Raw genomic sequence first — 19,145 nt, forward strand, 5'->3', positions numbered from 1 at the left:
ACTATTCCTAAGTCGCTTGGCTTTTTGTTTGTTTACGATTCTCAGGATTGACGGTCCTCTTTCGTGATTTAGTTTGGTTAATCGGTCCAATAAGTTCATTGCTACTTTGGACACTAACATATTCCTCGGAATCTGGTGTTGAGGAGTAGCTGACAGTACTTTTATTAGGGGAAACAATGCTAAACCTATGCTTACTTGGTCCAGCTATAATGTAGTCAAGATCTTTGTCAGAATCGTCAAACTCAGAATCAGTGTTTAAAAACAAAAATCTGTTATTAAGCCTTCCCGTAAATGCCATTTTAGTATTTTTCATGGGTTTTTATGGCAAAAACATAACCTACAAAAGTTGATCCAAACGAAACAAACTACAAAAATTCCTTTGACACAAATAAAACTAAAACTGTCTGGTATAATAATGTCGATAAAAGCAAGTGAAATAAATACAACACATAAACAGCTTTAAAACGATTATGATGGGAATTACACTCACTATTAAAAAACAATCGAACAATCAGTTGGTCTGGAACAGACTTATACTACCGTCATTCTCGACTCAACAGCAGTTTAGATTAGTAGAAAATATTGGTGCTGCTTCTGGTGGCCAAGTTTTGTATTATTGACTTATACTACTATCACACTGAATAGAGAAACGCAAATCTTATACCTAACTCAGTTTGTGCAATTTGTTGACTTAACACCACTTTAATTCTAAGTAGCTCATATTTGTATATATAAAAGTGTTTATAAATTAAAAATTATATAAATCCGTGCTAATATTTTCATTTTATTATTTTTACTTTCCGGACGAATATAGTTATGGGAGACAAATTTTAAGAAAAAAACTTTCTGATATATTCATATTGATGGTTAAAAAATTTACTTTAGTAAAGTCTTTTCTAAAGGCTAAGTAAGAAAAGAGAATATAGTATTCCCTTTAAAATAGAACAGCTATTTTAAAGGGAAAAGCATGGTGATCTTTTCAGAAATGGAATATTGGGTTTTTTGCTAATTTTTACGTTTTAATGCCCTACTAGTTGATTTAGATAAAAATAAATAAATGTATCTGCGTACGTATGTGTGCTGCACTGCTTTTGGCTTTATATCTCAGGATTGACCAAACCGATTTTCTTCAAATTTAGCTCAAATATTTCTATATAATAGGGCATTGATCATATTAATTAACTTCGTTAAGGGGTGGAGGATAAACATTGATGGAGAGAAATCCATTTTTATTTTTTTCAACGGCATTTTAGAGAAAACTTTATTAAAGCAAATTTGTTGTCTACAATGCATATAAAATAACCAAAAATATTTTTTCAAAAGATCAAACCACACCCTTTAATATTGAAATATATATATATATATATATATTTAATTTTCTCCATCTCCTTTCGATTTAAATATTTTTCAAAAAGTTTTTGAAAGTTTGTACTTCATATGTAGAGCTATCAAGAAATGTCTACAATGTTTTTACCTCTGTTCTAAAGTACAGAAAGATATTTTGAGAATTTCTCTTTTCTTATTTAGCCTTTAGATTCAGAAAAAAAACTTTACTTAAGTAAATTTTTTAATTTTTATCTATAAGAATATATTTAGAAAGATTTTTTCTTAAAATTTATCTCCCACCTCTAAAATATATATTTTGCTGTAACTCTTAATTGTTATTATTAATAACCGGAAACGAAATGCAGTTCTTTGCCGTGTTTTGTTTATTTATGGTATTCGTCATTATACGTATTGTTATTTTAAGACATAATGTATAAAACGATTTATAAAGAAATGCTGAATTAGGTATTTGAAAACATTAATTCTCTCTATAAATTTAAAATCGTTTTTTTGTAGTAGTAACTTTATCACATTGACTCTAAAACTATAATTTTTAATACCTATTTCAAAACAAAAAAATGGAAATTTAAAACAGAGTTAATATTTTTTCCATTATGATTTAATCATAGTTTAGACATCTGCATTCAATTTAAATGCCCGAAATTTTCTTTCTTTCCATTTTATAAAATAATCTGAATGTAAATAATTTTTGATATTGATTTTTGTCTATACTGTATTGTAAAACTATTATCGGCCGTATTTGTCTTTTATATACAAACTATTGTAATGGTATTACATTTTTATTATATTTTTTTTTTACCGTTAAATTTGTCTCATATTGATATTTAACATGTATTTTGTTATTCTAATTATTTTAAGTAAAATGGTTTTAATATTGATGTGAGCAACCATTATCAATAAATATATTACAACTGCCATCAACGAAAAAGCTTTTTTTACTCCTGCTAGTGGTGCCAAAAATTTATTTTTTTAACTTATTTTAAATATTTTTTTAATTTATTTTATTAAGTTCTTGTAATGCCTTTTTAGTGCCTTTTTTAGTGCACTAAAGCGTTGAAATTGGTTGTGACAGTGACTACGTCGAAGTTCGCGGGTTGTTTTAAATAATGCGTTTATAAATTATTTTTTATTATAAGTTGTAATTGTCTTTCATAAATGTATAACATTAAATTTGTAAAGCTATACATAAATACATTGTATTTGTAATTAATATATGTTATATTATTAAACTTGTAAATCTGCATGTAACATCATGTAATGAGTGCATGTTGAGTCCTTGGAGACTGATCGAAAACTGGACTGACAGAGTATGATCTACTTATGCAGTAGTACGGAGCCGTGAATCTGTCAGGAGCTGTGTGAACTACACGGAGCCGCTGAATCGTCAGGAGCCGAGTGCAGCCGAACGGAACTATCTGAAAGATCTTTAAATTTTAAAAGTCCTATTTTAAATGAAAATTAATGTTTCTCATTGATAGTGAATTTTAAATAACACGAATGAAACCTGAATCTATACAGTGACGATAAGATGTTTATTTTGAAAATTACAAGACTCAATTACTATTACTATTAAAATTTATATTTCGAATAATTAACATAATATTATGATCATTGTTAGTTATTTTTATCATAATATAGCAAAGGTTTTTAGCTAATCATAAGATGCACATGCTTGAAGAATATTACTGTAAAAGTTACCTGCAACGTAAATCATCTTATGCAATATAAAATATGTATATTTATAATATAAATTCTTCCTGATGTTGTGATATCTCCTCCTCGTAAATATTATTTAATGAGTGGTCTTAATAAAAAAGAACAAACGAGCTAGTCTGCAGGAGCATGAAGCAATTAATTATACTGCTACGTAGGTTAGGTTGTGTTAAGAGTGCACACTCTAGATATATATATATATATATATATATACCGCATATTCGAGATTTAATCTACCTTACGGTTTATATATATATATACATTCACTTGCTTTAAATTTATCTCTTATTATCAATGTAAGTGTGATGAGAGGATACAGAGAAGAGAAGACAAAACTCAATTAATCGAGTGCTAACTATACGCTTCAAATGGAATGCGGAATTCGTTTAAACCTGAAACTTCTCTAGACATTTAACCTGCAATATGCAACATAGCACTCAATATAATATCATTTATTAACCTGGAAAACCTTTAATATAATTTTGTAGTTTTAAAACTATTTATAGTAAAATATCTATTATTAAATTCCTTTAAGTTTAGAATATTTTAATTTATTTATTGATAAATAAATAAATTTTCTGGTAATCTTACAAAAATAGACCTATATTAAACTGTTAATCGAAACAAATTTAAAAAAATAAAACTTTCACACACCGTCAAAAAAATTTAAACTAGATGGACATTTCGACTGTTAAGCAAGCATCATTAGTTTATATTTAGGAACAGCAGAATATATATCTATAAAAAAAAATAATTTTTACACTTACTGCTTATTATTTTTTATATTTTACCGTATCGCAGAAATTAGATATTTTTTCAAATTCTAATCATTAGATTAGATTTTCTCCGTTAGAACATATAAACGTATATATGGAAATTTATATTAAAGACATGTTTAAAAGAGATTTATGGAGGATGTTTACCATCTCAGTCACTGATGTAAAATTTTATTTCAGTTGTTGAGATTGTAATACAAATTTAGTTTAACGAAAATAAATGGAGTTTTGAATGTTTAAAAGACTAATTATTTATTTATAAATATCTGATTAAACATTTTGTTGCACACACATCTCGCTACGACTGGGCTACGATTTTAACCACAAGACAAGATTCTTTATCATTATTAAGTTTGTTTACTATTTTCAATAATAGCTGAAGATGATGCAAATCCCTTGTTAATCAAGAAAAATATTCGGTTTTTAGTACATCCCACAAGGATTACAAAAGAATTTGGACAGTCAAAAGTGTCTCGTCGTTCCAATTAATTCCGCGACGTTACTACTGTCAAGAAATTTCCGTACATTTAAATGTAATGCGGTGGAGAACCATTTTCTTGCGAAATATTACGATTTTTACACAAAAGGTTATTTTTCATAGCCCTAAAGTCGTAACTTTAATTTAAATTTGTGTATTCATAAATTCCTGAAAAATAGCTAAATAAATATATTATCCTGATCAGTATATAATAATAAAAATACATGATATAGATCACATCTTCAGAATTTTATCACATCTTCATAACTTCCCCAGAATTTTAGGAGTGGATAGATATACTATTCCGCGGATAAAAAGAGAATTCTGAGGAGTAGGTAGATATAATACTGCGGGGATACAAAAAAGAAGGAAATACCTCAGAATTTTAGGAGTGGATACATATAATATTCCGCGGATAAAAAAGGAACTATCTCAGAATTCTCCTGGGTGGATCAAGGGAAACCTTAGTAAAACTTTGAAAGGGCAATATCACAAATTATAAATTAATTCTAAAATAAATTTATAATGTTTATTAAACAATAAAAAAGAATATTTCCAACTGTGTTTTTAATAGAAAAATACGAACAGTAATCGAAATAATATTACGAATAACACTCTGGTTATTTTACACAGTCATAATACTACTGTGTAAGTTTAAAATAACTTAAAAATATCTAAACTACGGAAATTTCAAGTCAGATTGTTATATCGTCCACTATGACTTATAAACCTGGGTTGATAAGATAGAATTAACAATCACAAACAGATAAACAGTAACATTGTTTTGTAACCAGTTTCTAAGTAAATTTAGGATACAGTCGATTTTTCTGGTCGCTTTGTTTAATGAGCCAAATGCTCCTTTATTGTAGTTTGAAAATTACTTTTACTTTGTACTACGTATCCTAAATTGTTTTTACTATGTTTATAAATCAATTTATAAATGGCTGCTCTTTCAGCCTATTTAAGTAAGTATATTTATGGTCCTCATTCATTTTTATATCATCAAATCAAAATGCAATTGACTCCTAAAGACAAGTAATCACTGTGCAAAATAACAAGCATTACATTTCAGACTGTTACGGAACGTCTATTGCCTTCTTTATTGAACTGCCTAACTGGATACAAATTCTTTCGATATTCATGTTATAATTACCTCTAAAAGTGTTAACTTCATTCTTTTCAACACAACCAGTACTGTATAGTTAACACCATTTTACCATCTAAAATTGATACAAAATAGAAAAAAAATTTTTATGTTGAAAAACGTTTGTAATATTCTACAGGATACTATTATATATTACAAAAAATAAATAAATAAATGAAATACACATTAAAGACTGTCAAATTTTTTTATTTTTATTTCAAAGTTGTAAAACATCATTTCTTAACTAATTTTTTGCAGTAAAATAAACTTTTTCAGAAAATTCAACTGATTTAACATGTACCTCTATAAAAAGTAAATAAAAAATATTTTTATTCATTTCTTTTTATAAATGTTGACTTTTAGAAGTCTGGCAAAATTAATGTAAGTGTACTTGTGGTAGTTATTTTTAAGCTGGCGCCGATTTGTACGTTGAAAATTTGAATAAATCTTTAGTTTTTATTGAACTTTTTTCAGGTTTTTATTTTTTAAAAAGATTTATATATATTTTTTCATTTTAGCTTGATTTAAAATATGAATATGACTTATTATATCTCCCAAATTAACAATAGCCATTTATTAGAAATGTAAAGGACAGAAACCTCTTTATTGATAACACAAAAAATGCCGAGAAAAGATTTTAATGCTCTTGTCATTTTACTTTTTGAGCTAATTTTTTTCTTAATTTTCGGGTAAAGATACTTTGAATATTAGAATTATATAATAGTATTAACTCATGGTAAATCATTACTCTACAAAAAATCAATGCTAATATATGATGACAAAAAAATGAAAAATTTCATCAATTGTGTATGTAGAGTTCATGATTTTTTCTTTAAAAATTCTTCCTTTGACGTCATTTGAAAAAAAGGGACCAACAAAAGAATTTTCACAACAAAAACAAAATAAGTATAATGCGTTTGGAAAGTCGCTGTGCAATATGCTTTGGAAATTGTGGTGCATTTTGTTCTTTCGGCGTTAAGTTGGTTGCCCTGTGGGTTCGTTGAGCGATGCTCAGTAATAAACCAAGACTACGGTTGTTGAGTTGTGATTGAACGTACTTCGTTTTGTTTCGTTTATCGGAATCAATAGTTACGAGAAACTTAATGATTTTTTCGGTAGAGGAACTCATTTTCTCGTTAGAACTCATTTTCAAGTTTTCTGAAAAGTATTGAAATACTCTTTTCTTCACTTCAATGCAGTTTGAACTCTTATCGAAAAATTTCGGGTAACATGCTCTATTGAAGACGTTAATCGAAGTGGAAGACCATCTAACTTAGGAACAGAAGCTGCTTGATATTTCGGATGCTACGGTCGAAAGTCCATCAAAGTCAATGCGTAAGTTAGAACAGCAACGAGATAGAAAACTTGCTACCACACATAAAACTGTAAGAAAACAACTGAAACTTTTTCCCTACAAAATGATGTGTGTTCAAGAATTGAAACATACATATCATGCCAGTGGTTTATTTTCAATGGTTTAAACGTTTTATTGATCAAAATTCCGTAGGTATCCTCAACATTACGTTTTTTTTACAGATGAAGCGTGTTTTCATCTGCGGGGTATAATTGCCAAAATACATGACTATGGTCGACTACTAATCTCCATGAATTACACGAACAATCTTTATACGAAGCGAAACTTGGAATCTTGGTCAGTGTGAGTAGAACGCGCATTGTGGCTCCAATCTTTTTCTGAAAATACAGTTAATAGTGATCATTATTATGCTGTTTGGTAAACTTCGTTAGTCAATTAACAGAAGTGGAAATCAATCATGGTTGGCGCCACAGCGCATAAAGCTAAAGTGAATGACGTTTTTACGAAATGGCTTGTGAATGAATCATTTCGAAGGGTTTGGGTTCTGTACGGTTGCCCGACCTCACTACTCCAGATTACATTATCTGGGGATGGGGCAGCCAAACAAGCAGTGCATCGCAACAGACCACGCAGGATTAACGAACTAAAATCCGTAATAAAGGCATACGTACGAGAAATTCCAGTACCTCAGCTGATTAAAGTGTTTAAAAACAAACTGAAATATGTGCAGTGTTGTATTGATTTTGGAGGAGGTCATTTTGAACCCCTTATAAATTATTCCAGTTATTGTAATATCCGTTTCTATAAAATAATGAAAAAAAAATATAAAGTAATAATTAAGGAAGGTTCGTCATTACACTTCCATAATACCAGTGTACCGCAAATTTCTGAACGCCCTATACATACGAGTCGAATTTAAAATTGTCTAATGAAGATTAGAAATTCATCTTGAGCACATAAATTACTTCAATATAAAGATGAAGTCACTGTTTCAAATTTAAAAAAAATATTTTCTACCAAATTTGTTTCAAATATCATTTCTTTAATTTTAGATTCTTGAACTTTTTTACTTAATACATTAACAATCAGTGAATCACAACAAAAAAATAATTTTCCTGGAAAGGGTTGAACCTCGGTTCGTGATTTTAAAATAGGCTGTCAGCTAAAATAAACAGAATGTATAGATGTTAATTGCTATTGGATTTTTCTCCTACAAAACAATTATAAACATTCATCACATCTATTCATTTTTAGAAAGGAAACGCCGCGCACGCACACTTCAAGAATAGTTAATTTTGTAAATTTATAATAAATAATCACAATCCATCACCATTTATAAATTTGAGCAAAATATAATTATTTTTTAATATCCGGTTTAATCTGCAGCCTAGTAAAGCCGATTAAGGTTAAGCGTCAATTTACTGGTGACGTCAATATATAGAACTGATGCTTGTAGTGAATTATAAAATAAGTATAAACTTAGTGGTGAAAAATGTGCGATAAAAGCATATCTAATATAATGTAATCCATCCTTTCAAGCACAGCCTATCATATCAATGTTTTGAAAGAGAATTGAAAAGCCGTAGAGAGATACGTATTTTATGATTGGCAGCGGATTTTAAGCTAAAACAATCAATTTCTGCATTGAAACAATATTTCTTTATCGTCCGTCTTCAAACTTTCATTGCTATAATGTTGTTTTATATCTATCATACACAAGCTACATAAAATATGTATCGCTTATATTGTTTATGGTTTCTTTTACGACTACGATCATAAAAAAAGGGAATGTTATTATTGATACATACGTGTTTACACAATAAATGATCTATCCATTCAAAATGGTTATTGGAATAAAAAACATTTAATAAACAGAAATGTTTATAAAGAAAAATAAAATTCTAGAAGTGGATGCCCATTTTGACTTTTAAACAGTTGTCAAAGATATAGCGTAGGAAAGTATACTTCCTACGCTATATCATTGGTGATAAATTTGAAGCTTGAACGCGCTTTGTAAAAATATCGAAGTTGGTGGTCTTATTTTATTCCGAAGTCAGTTTTTATTTTATTAACTTTTGCAGTTTCATTTCATTAGTTACAGTACGGATGTTCAATTTTTTTTCATCCTCAGGTCAATATTTCTAACCTCTAACCCCTTGTACCTGGATGTGCTTAAGGGATGCGATCTAATAAAACAATATTCTTATCAAATATATAAGTATTTATATTGCTTTTACATGCCTGTATTACCGTCATAAGCCAAAAGGGCATATCTTAATTTTCGCTACTTTTGATTTATTGAAGATTTTCAAAACCTTTTTACAAAATTTTTTTATGGGATCGTTTTCAGACTCTTAATAATAATGATAATAATTTCAGACTGTATAATAATGTATTAATTAACATTATACTGTTTCTTAAATAACTGGACCCTTATTAAGTTTATTTGAGTTACGACTATTTGGTTTAGGAAATTCTTAAACTGTTATGTGTGCGCTAGATTCAGTTCCGTGAGTTTACTACTAAATTTTATTTACAAACTCTATAATACTGGATTGAACTAATACCCAGTTTTTTATATTTAACTATGTCGAAGTTTTTTTATAGATACAGAGCATTTAATAAAATAATTTTTTGTTAACTAATTTTTTGAATTCGCTGGCTACAAAAACTTGTGCCAGGCCGCACTTTGAAAATTCACATTTTTTTTTAAATTTCTGAAGAAGGTGAAAGAAAAGTACCCTTTTTTAAACAATTTTTTAAATATTCCCTGTTAGTTACTTAAAATTAATCTTTTCTTTCAGTCTGTCCAATTTGGAAGACTTGATCCAATTTCTTTTCTCTTATCGATCACTTTACAAAGAATTATTTTATTCCGGAATATTATTTAGAAAAAAACTCAGTCGCAGTGCGTCAGTGCGGATTTCCAGTTTTAGTTATCTTAAAAAACGTACCCAAATACAGTTTTTTGCCTCTAAATCGGCAAAATTCGTTTAAAGATCAATAGGTTTCTATATAATATATATAATATGTTTACATCATCCTAGTTTCATAAAAATCGGTTAATCCAAATTGCGCCCAGTAGAACGATAAAAACTGAAGATATACCCATAAACCCCGTTTTTTCCTCTAACTCCGGTTCCTGAAAACCGATTCGCTTAAAAATCTATAAGGCACTGTTCCCAATAGGTTTACATCATACCACCAAGTTTCGTCAAAATCGGCTAAGATTTGCGTCCGGTAAAGGTAAAGCGGACGAAAACGTTTTATATATAAAATGTAAACATGACCGGGCGCAGTAGGTAAAGCTTTTCAAAAATGTATTTGTTCGTTTTAATAAGTTGGAGAGGATAATTATGTAGAAGTTATCGAGAATTATAGGCCATAATAGTTCTCGTAATTCGCAATAAATAACAATAGGCATTTTAATAATAAGTATTTACGTTTTTTAATAGATCATTTTTTTACGGGTACTTTTATTTATTAATTTGTATTTTTATAATAATTTTATTTATTAATAAAAAAACAATTTTAATCATGATTTCTAATTTAGTTTAGTCGGCTGTTATTTTAAGAATACCATTAATGTTTAGATCAACTTAATTTCAAATCTGCTTAATTAAAATAAATAATCGCGAAAAATAATTAAAAAACAATTAAAATAAACGATTAGATAGATTCTCTGCAATACAGATTCAGATTTTTTACTTTTTACTTTTCAAATTCTGTTTCATTTTATCTTTTTTAGAAAGCAGTGAATCTGAATAGAAAAACCATTTATAAATGGAAGTTACTTAAGAAGATAATGTTAATTTAATTTATTTAAAATAAGTTCTGGGTAAACGTTAGAGAAAAATATGTAAAAATGAAACATAATTAAAGACCGATATAAAGTTTCTTACAGTGAAAACTGTAGAGCTTTGCTAATGAATGATATCTTTCTTTGCCTTAAGTATATGAACTCATTAACATCGATTAAAACCCATTTAGCCCTTTTTACTACGATGTGGTAAAATATAGTCGGCAGACAAAAAAGAAACCCGAAAATTATGTAAATGATAGTTATTAAATATCAATTAGTTAATAAATTGCGAAAAAAAGTAATAATTTATTTATTTATTAAACAGTTCATTCACAAACATTTTTATTAGAAATTTTTATAATCCAAATGTTTGTTTTAAATAGTTTAAGGCTATTATGTAAAACCAGAAAATTTTTATTTTATCGTAAATTAAAACATAATAACAATGATATAATTGAGAAATTTTTTTTCCTAAAAATAAGATAATTTATAATATAATATGGTTATATATATATATATATATATATATATATATATATATATATAATGATTTTTTTTTTTTTATTTCAGATTGACAGCTGCACCCGGCAGTTATCAAAGGTATGATGAATATTCTTATTTTATAGATGTAGATAAAGAAAGCTAATAGTAAAATCTCGATTATCCGGCAAAGGATTTTAACAATTTGCACATTAATATAGACGAGCTGAAATATTCAATTTTTTTATTTTTAGAAATTAAGAATATATTTTTAGAAACATATTATACGCAATTTTTTTAAAAAATAAATAAGTATTTAAAATAGTGGAGAAATACATTAAATCTTATTTGAAAATAGGCTGTTTTGTTATTATTATGGCGATAACATAAAATCATGCTTAAAACAATTTCATTTGTATTATTCAATTGCTCAGTTCTCCTACAGAAATTTATTTAATAAAAGATTATCTGTTATCGTTTTTTAAGGTAATACTATTTTCTTACTTGGATTTATAACATTGTAACTGTATGAAAAAAATTTAAACCTGTTAAATAACGGAAAATAATTTATCGAATGAATAAAGTTTGCAAACAAATGATTACTTACATTCAAATACATAAAATTATCACACCTGTGTTATAACATCAAACACAGAATTATATTAGATGAACACGTAGACCATTTAAATTCGACTATGGGGAAATCCGTTTTGAATTGTTAAGGTGAGAAAATATCTTTAACAAGGTACGAATGATGAGAAACTTTTTTATAATAAAATTATAGTATGTTTAATAAACGTGTTTAATCACGAAAATATTACTGCAGTTATATCTGCTTATATTGTTTTAATTACATGCATTTCATATTTTACACATCCGTGATTTATTGTCATCCAGTACACTGATACCACTGTTACCCAGATTAATGGAGAGTACACTTTATACGGTCCTTTTTTTTTGTACTTTTTAAATATTTTTAATTGTAATTACAGTAAAGTTTGTTTTTGTTTTTTTACTGAGAAAGAATGATCCGCTTTAGAATTTTCTATTCTCAAGTTTTTCAGGTTCCTGAAGCCAAAAATATAAAAATCTTTAAGTTATATGTTGGTGAGGGTGAGAGGGTGCTAATTCTGGAATGAAGTTCGATTTTACAACAATTCTACTTTTATATTTCAATTTTTTATATTTAGTAAGTTTATAAAAATAGTATATTTAAAAAAATATAATATTATTATAATTTATTGAAATGATTTGAAATAATTTAAATTAAAAATAATAATAATAAAATCCGACTTCGAAAATTACTAAAAAAGTAAATTTTTTTTCCTTTAAATTTTTACTTTTTGAAATCGGCTTCAAATGAAAAACTATTTAACTTATCCTTAATATTATGCCGTTTTCAAAAAGTCAAAATTTAAAAAATTACATTTGTCAATTTCATATTATTTTTCTAATATTGAAGGCCAACAAAATTACAAGAAATTTAAACCTGATTCTTATTGATAAAAATAACATGAATACAATAAATTATGAAAAGAGATTGTTGATATTGTTTAAAGGCATGAAAAAAATGACTTGAAGTTTTCCTATTAATTTTATTCAGTTTTTATGCGAAAATACACTGGATATCATAATAATGAAATCGGGCTGCGTATAACTATCCAGTTCTATGTACTATGCAATGGTGATAAAAATGAAAAATATTTTAAAATCGCACATGTAGACTATGCAAAATTTTAGTTTTAAAAATGTCCCATTGATGTTACTGGATGAAATTGATAATGGGACATTAAAAAAAAAATTTCAATTAAATAAAAATCACTGAAATCGATGAGCCTCGTGATCAACCTTACTTTTCACTAAATGGACTGTAAATAAAATAAAAAATTCGTTTCTATCTAAAAATAATTCATTTTAGTGTTATTTTCTGAACTTTGTAGCATTGCCACTCTAACATTCGTAGTTGATGCGTTTTGGAGTACCACCATTCTCAAAACTGCTTTTACCACGTCATCCTAAGCCGGGATCGTGGAATAAATGTTAAGCTACCACTCCCCAACCCTACTCTCATGGCCTCTTCTTTTTGTCCCTCCCGCTCAAACGGTTTTACAATTTTTTTTAACTAATCTAAAAACTAAAAAAAAAGATTTTTAATAAAAAAAACTTGTTGAAAAAACCGAGTTAAAAAATATCACAGAACTTTTAATTTCAATTTTTGACGTTTACACTAAATTAAAATCGATAATTACTTTACGATTTTCAGTGCGATTATTTGAAGTCCGTTTTATCTTTTGATTGTTTTATTCTAATAACTATTAACTAATTAATAAGATCATAAAGGTGGAATAAGTATAAATAAATATTATTACTTACCAATGATTTTCGATCACATTTATTGTGATTCATTGTTAATTCTTTCTAGTAAACTTCGTTTTATAAATTCTCTACGTTTTCTAGTAAACTCGTTTTTTCTGCTGATTAAGGAGACAAATATAATAATTTTATTCTTAATTTTTGTTAAAAAAAAAAGGGTAATGATAATTTTATAAGCATATAAATACGATTCCGGGCACTTATCAGAAAAAGAAAAGATTTCTACGATGGCGTGTTGCTGTTTAATCATTTGCGTTCAGAAGTCACCTGTTACAAGTAAAAGAACATAGCACACGAACTTTCTCCACTATCTTTGATATCAGTTTTATGAAAACAAAGTATTATTCATTTTAACTTTCTTCATATTCACTTTCATCTATCTTCTTTAACGTTTTCCTTCTTGGTAATGGTTATTTTTTTAATATTACACAAAATTTAAAAAGGTTTCCTATTGATATTACAAGTATATTATAATATACTTCTTTTATTAAATATTTGTCTAAACTAGGCAAAAGAGTGTACTTAATTATTAACAGTTTTATAACATAAGTAATAATTTTAAATTTATTTAATTTTCATTGAAAGTAGAAATGTTGATGAAACAATGGAATATCGTAATGAAAAAATTCATTGTGAACACACTTGACTCCTTGACACTTTAGGGAAAAAATTCTCTTGGAAAAGAAAAATTAAAATACGGTTTAGTTTTTAATCGATTTTACTTCATTATAAAATGCACTCATTTTAAATCCCTCGCTGAGCTAAAGCAGTGTGTATAATATATTGTTTTTACAACAACAGAAAGGGGTACATTAATCTGTTACTTTACATTATCTCTCCCAGTCTTTGTTCTGTGACGCACGTGAATAAATGTTACTCAAACTAAGTGGTTTAACGTAGAAAGAAGGATAAGCCAAGATTATTACCTATCACCGACCATGTTTAATATGTATATTGAAAATATAATCTTTAGATTAAGGGATCAATGTAAAAGGAAGGAAAATAAATTATATAAGTTTCGAGCAGATAACAGCATGGTGTGTATAGAGAATAAACACATTCAACAAATGATTTCAGAATTAGAAAACACTGTATGAGAATACTGAGTGAAAATGTTAGGAAAACTAACGCAATGACAATAGGAAATAATAAATCAATGAATAATTGCATAAAAGAAAAAATTAAATAAAACATTATATATACTTAAAGATACAGTTATTATGAAATATTATGTAGTTGAACTTAAAGAAGCAACTTGTGAGACCACTTACAACCAACTTGTGAAGCTACTTCAGTTCTCACTTTCCCTAGTATTCTGGTATAGAAAGCTTGTTATTCTTTAGGGTGTATGTGTGTCATTATTGGGTTTGATTTGAGGCACGTCAGATCGCCCACAAACATTACCTTTTCGATGATTAATTATGCTATTATTATGTTTGGAATATAATTCTGTTCGGATGTGAAAAATAGATAATATAAAAAGTTATGTAAAAGAAAGGTTAGAGGAATTTGGAATGTCGGAATGAAAGAGAATAGAAAAGATGACATTAGAAAAGTATAGAATGGCAATGTGGAAAATGAAATAATGAGGAAAGTTATGTAGAATAGAAGCTTAATCAAAACATAATTCAGAACAGGATGGCTTATTGGCTGAGATGTATCAAGAGACGAAATGAACTGATTAAAATAGTTGTAAAAATATCAGTAGAATGTCCAATAAATAGAGGTCAAAATGAATAAAAATTGTAGAAGATTTTAAAAAAATAGTAGCTATTAGGAATTTTAAATTTTGGTTAAGAATAGAGGAGAATAATGACGGATATAGAAAAAAGAAAAATGAAGTAACAAGGAGACTTGTTTTGAAACAGGTTCCTTGCACCATGTCGTCCTTCGTATGATGATTCAAGTAAAGACCTGAGATACGTCGGTTTTTAAGAGTGCATATACGGATGGTATGAAGTATGAGCATAAGCGATATATATATATATATATATATATCGAACATGGGAAAGAAAGATGTGTGATAGGTTTTGGTGTTAGTCAATTACCGTTGATGGCACTATAAAGTTGTATTGTTTATTATTATACGAGTATATGTGACCTCTTATGACATCCTTGATTTTGCCATATTACAAATTGGAGTTGTTTCTTTGAGAGTAATGATTTTCACCATACAACTACTTCTTGTGGTGAATAGAATGAAGGTATCGCTTGTAGGGCTGAATATCACCCGAATTTCAGTTTAAAAATAACTATTCTACAATCATTCTTGAGAAAAATAAGTAAAAACTTTATGTAGCAGTTATAGGGGATAATTCTAATTTTTTTCAGTCCTACGAATAAGGATAAATATCACCTGTATTTCGGTTTGCTTGGAACTGATATGCAACTTTATATTCGACTTAGTGAAGAAGATGACAGGAAACCACTTCACTTCTCACTTTCCCTAGTATTCTGGTATAGAAAGCTTGTTATTCTTTAGGTTGTATGTGTCATTTTTGAATTTCATTTGAGACACGTCATATCGCCCACAAACAATAATTTTCGATGATTATACATAAATAAGATTGTATATTTTCAAACACAAATGCAAAGATACAGCGCGCAAATTTAATACAGTGCAATATTAAGTCGGGCCTTTCTTTGTGTATGTTTTATTTTCAATCTGTATTTAATTAGTATTTTTAGCGGTATAAGAATTTACGGGAATAAAGATATGTTTTACAAATTATATTTCTAAAACAGATTTATTATAATTTGTCTCAAAAGAAATTTTAATATTTCAAATAAAATAATTTAATAATGTTTAGAAATCTTTAAATGTAATAATTCGTCAAATGGTTAAGTATTTTCGCAGTAAACAGAGAAAAACGTGTTGAAAATTCATTCTTATAATCAATCTATGACTCAAATGTCGGGTTATACGTGATTGAAATATTAATTGCCTTTACCAGCGTCTCGCCTACATTTGCTACGTATACCGGTTTTAATAAATTATTTTTTTTCACAAATAACAGCTCCTGTAAAACATATTTCTAATATAAGAGCTAGACTTCATTAAACTATAGTTACCTAACATATTTTACTTTCTCACATATTTTCTCTCTCACATTTAAATGTCAAGAGTACAGCTTGTGTGTCAGAAAGCTTCTATTTTGACAGGTATGAACCATTTTTTATTTTCTATCGTGTCAAATATTTTTTATCGCATCCTATCCAGCATAAAATATGATATGATAAAAATGAAATATTAAATAGAAATTAGCAGAGTTAATAAGTTATTATCCCAAAATAATCACTGTGTAGTAATTCTGCAAAGCTCTTCTTAAAAAGATTGCTTGTAGGTATAACTGTAGACAACATCAAATATACAGTTCTTCCTTAAGGAAATTTAAATATTGGAAAATGTACTATAAATAACTGGTACAAAGAATATGAATTAAGAAATTATTTGTAGACTACATAAATTAGTAATTTAGTCTTTGTAATGCATAACTTGAATGAAATGTGTAAACATTTGTAAATAACCCTTTAACAATGAAACTGAATAAATGAATGACGAAAAATCTTACGTATAAGAAGAATCTGAATTTTGGAAATAAGTTAAGATCCCAAAACATATAAACATTATATATTAAACCTAACTAAAATTAAAATAATACCTCGTACAAATTACATCATTTAAAAATGGATCACACTGCCTGATCCATATTTAAACAATGCCAAATGGACTGCTGATGCACAGTTATATTATTAGTACATAAGAAAAGGTTCAAAAGTTTTTATGATAAAATACATGAAGTTATTTATGTACTGTTTATATGAAAAATTTATCACTTCTACACATTCCACTAAAAAAAAAAGAAAAGTATTTTATTATAGACAGTTACGGATATTTGAATATTTTATCAAAATTTAAAAATTTAATGAGATCTGTAAGTTTCTTGTTTATTTTAAGAGGAGAGATACGTAAAGTGTAATTTATTATTCGTAAAATGATTATGAATTTTTTTTTGTCTTCAGTCTTTTGACTGGTTTGATGCAGCTCTCCAAGATTCTCTATCTAGTACTAATCGTGATTATGAATAACAGATTTGTATTTATTTTCTGGTGGAAGTCCGGGACTGAATCAGAACAGGACAGCTGTGTGTTTTTTTTTTGTAATTAGTTCAAACCAACATAATTCCTAATATTAGTTATTACTTCCCATTTGAACGATCATTGAATGATTCGTAAAACTGATAAATTTCAAAAGATGAAAAATTTAATCTAAATGTGCCACTTCAGGAAATTATAAATTTAAAAAAAAATAGTAGCCTATCTATTATAAAAAATCAGTTTTGAATTTATGAGTGAAGGAATGAAAAAGTTAGTAAAGAACAAAATATCACGTTTAAGCTAGTTAAAATCGCGTATTTCATAAAAAATCGCAGAAACCTGGATGAAATACTATATTAGACATTAATATAGAAGAATTTGTGCAGTCTAAATCTGTTGTATTGCTGGTATGGATTTCGCCAGATGTGGAAATCTTCCCGGCATATAATCAGAAAGATCCAATAAATATTAAGGACATTAATGTAGCCGACCTCCGTGGCTGGGTAGGTAGGGTGTCTGCATTTCTTACGGAGGTCTCGGGTTTGAATCCCGGTCAGGCGTGGCATCATTTCGTACGCTACCAATTACTATCAGATTAATGACCGTAAAACACTGGATAAAGAAAAATATTGTGATTGATTAAAAATATTAAATTTCATAATGAAAGAAAATGAATGTTAAATGTACCTTACAAATAGTACAAAATATTTTTTTTAGATTCAAAAACAACTCTGATTATATAACTCAAGTTATTTCGGTAAAGCAACATTCTAAAAATTTCAATCGGCTACTTTTATTGTAAAAAAAAAATATATAATTATAAATTTGTTAAACCTTATTGTAATAATTTAAACTTACGTAAGTTTCAGTTTTCTCTTATTTTTTTTAATTTTTGAATAAAACTCATTTCTTTCTTCTGAAAAATGTTACATCCGCTTACAAAATGTAACTTGTAACAAAGTACCGAAGTATTCAGTATTCCATTATTACGTGCGTTATCTGTATAGTATCGTTACAGCAAAGTACCGACGTTACTCGTACTACTTTCGACGTGTTTGTACTTATCGATTAGCGTAGTATTTTTCTCTTTTTAAATCTTAAAATGGTCTTGTATAACGTAATTGTAAAATATATGTGAACAAAAAAAAAAAAAAAAAATAATAATAATAATAATAATAATAATAATAATAATAATAATAAAGCTGTAAAAAAAATCACAAAATATGTTTAGGAAAATTATTTAATTGGGGTTTTACGTTTTCTCTTACAATTTTTTACTTCCTTTTTTTACTTTATGTAACTTTTTAATTATTCTTTCTCTTGTAAACTAGGGGTGATTCCTAACTTTAGATCTAATCCTTAGGTATTTTTATCAGCCATTTGTTTTCTATTGTTATTTTTTTACAACAGTTATCTCCAAATCAAATTTTCTAGAAAATGTTTTGAAAATTATATTTTATTTTTTATTCATTAAAAATAATTTCAAATCAATTAAATCTAATAAAAAAAGTTTGTTTTCGATGCTAAATATTTACAATAGTTTTTTAAAAACAATTCTAGGTACAGTTCTGGAATATATTATTTGTTTTTTTCAAATCAAATATTGTTTTTTAAAAACA

The 19,145-nt window shown here is 27.5% G+C and overlaps 1 protein-coding gene across 2 annotated transcripts in view; it reads left to right on the forward strand.

The window, feature by feature from the left end:
• Positions 1-19,145, forward strand: part of LOC142319087 (ubiquitin-conjugating enzyme E2Q-like protein 1) — a 303,230-nt gene that overhangs the window by 181,481 nt on the left and 102,604 nt on the right. Inside the window, exon 3 of one of the 2 annotated variants that reach the window (XM_075355972.1) lies at positions 11,146-11,175. The exons of the other annotated variant lie outside the window; for it this stretch is intronic. The gene's annotated coding sequence lies outside the window, so the exon portion shown is untranslated. The remainder of the gene's footprint in view (positions 1-11,145; positions 11,176-19,145) is intronic. 2 annotated transcript variants of the gene reach the window in all.

This window comes from Lycorma delicatula, chromosome 2 (assembly GCF_047948215.1).
Source record: "Lycorma delicatula isolate Av1 chromosome 2, ASM4794821v1, whole genome shotgun sequence".
Lineage (NCBI taxonomy): Eukaryota > Metazoa > Arthropoda > Insecta > Hemiptera > Fulgoridae > Lycorma > Lycorma delicatula.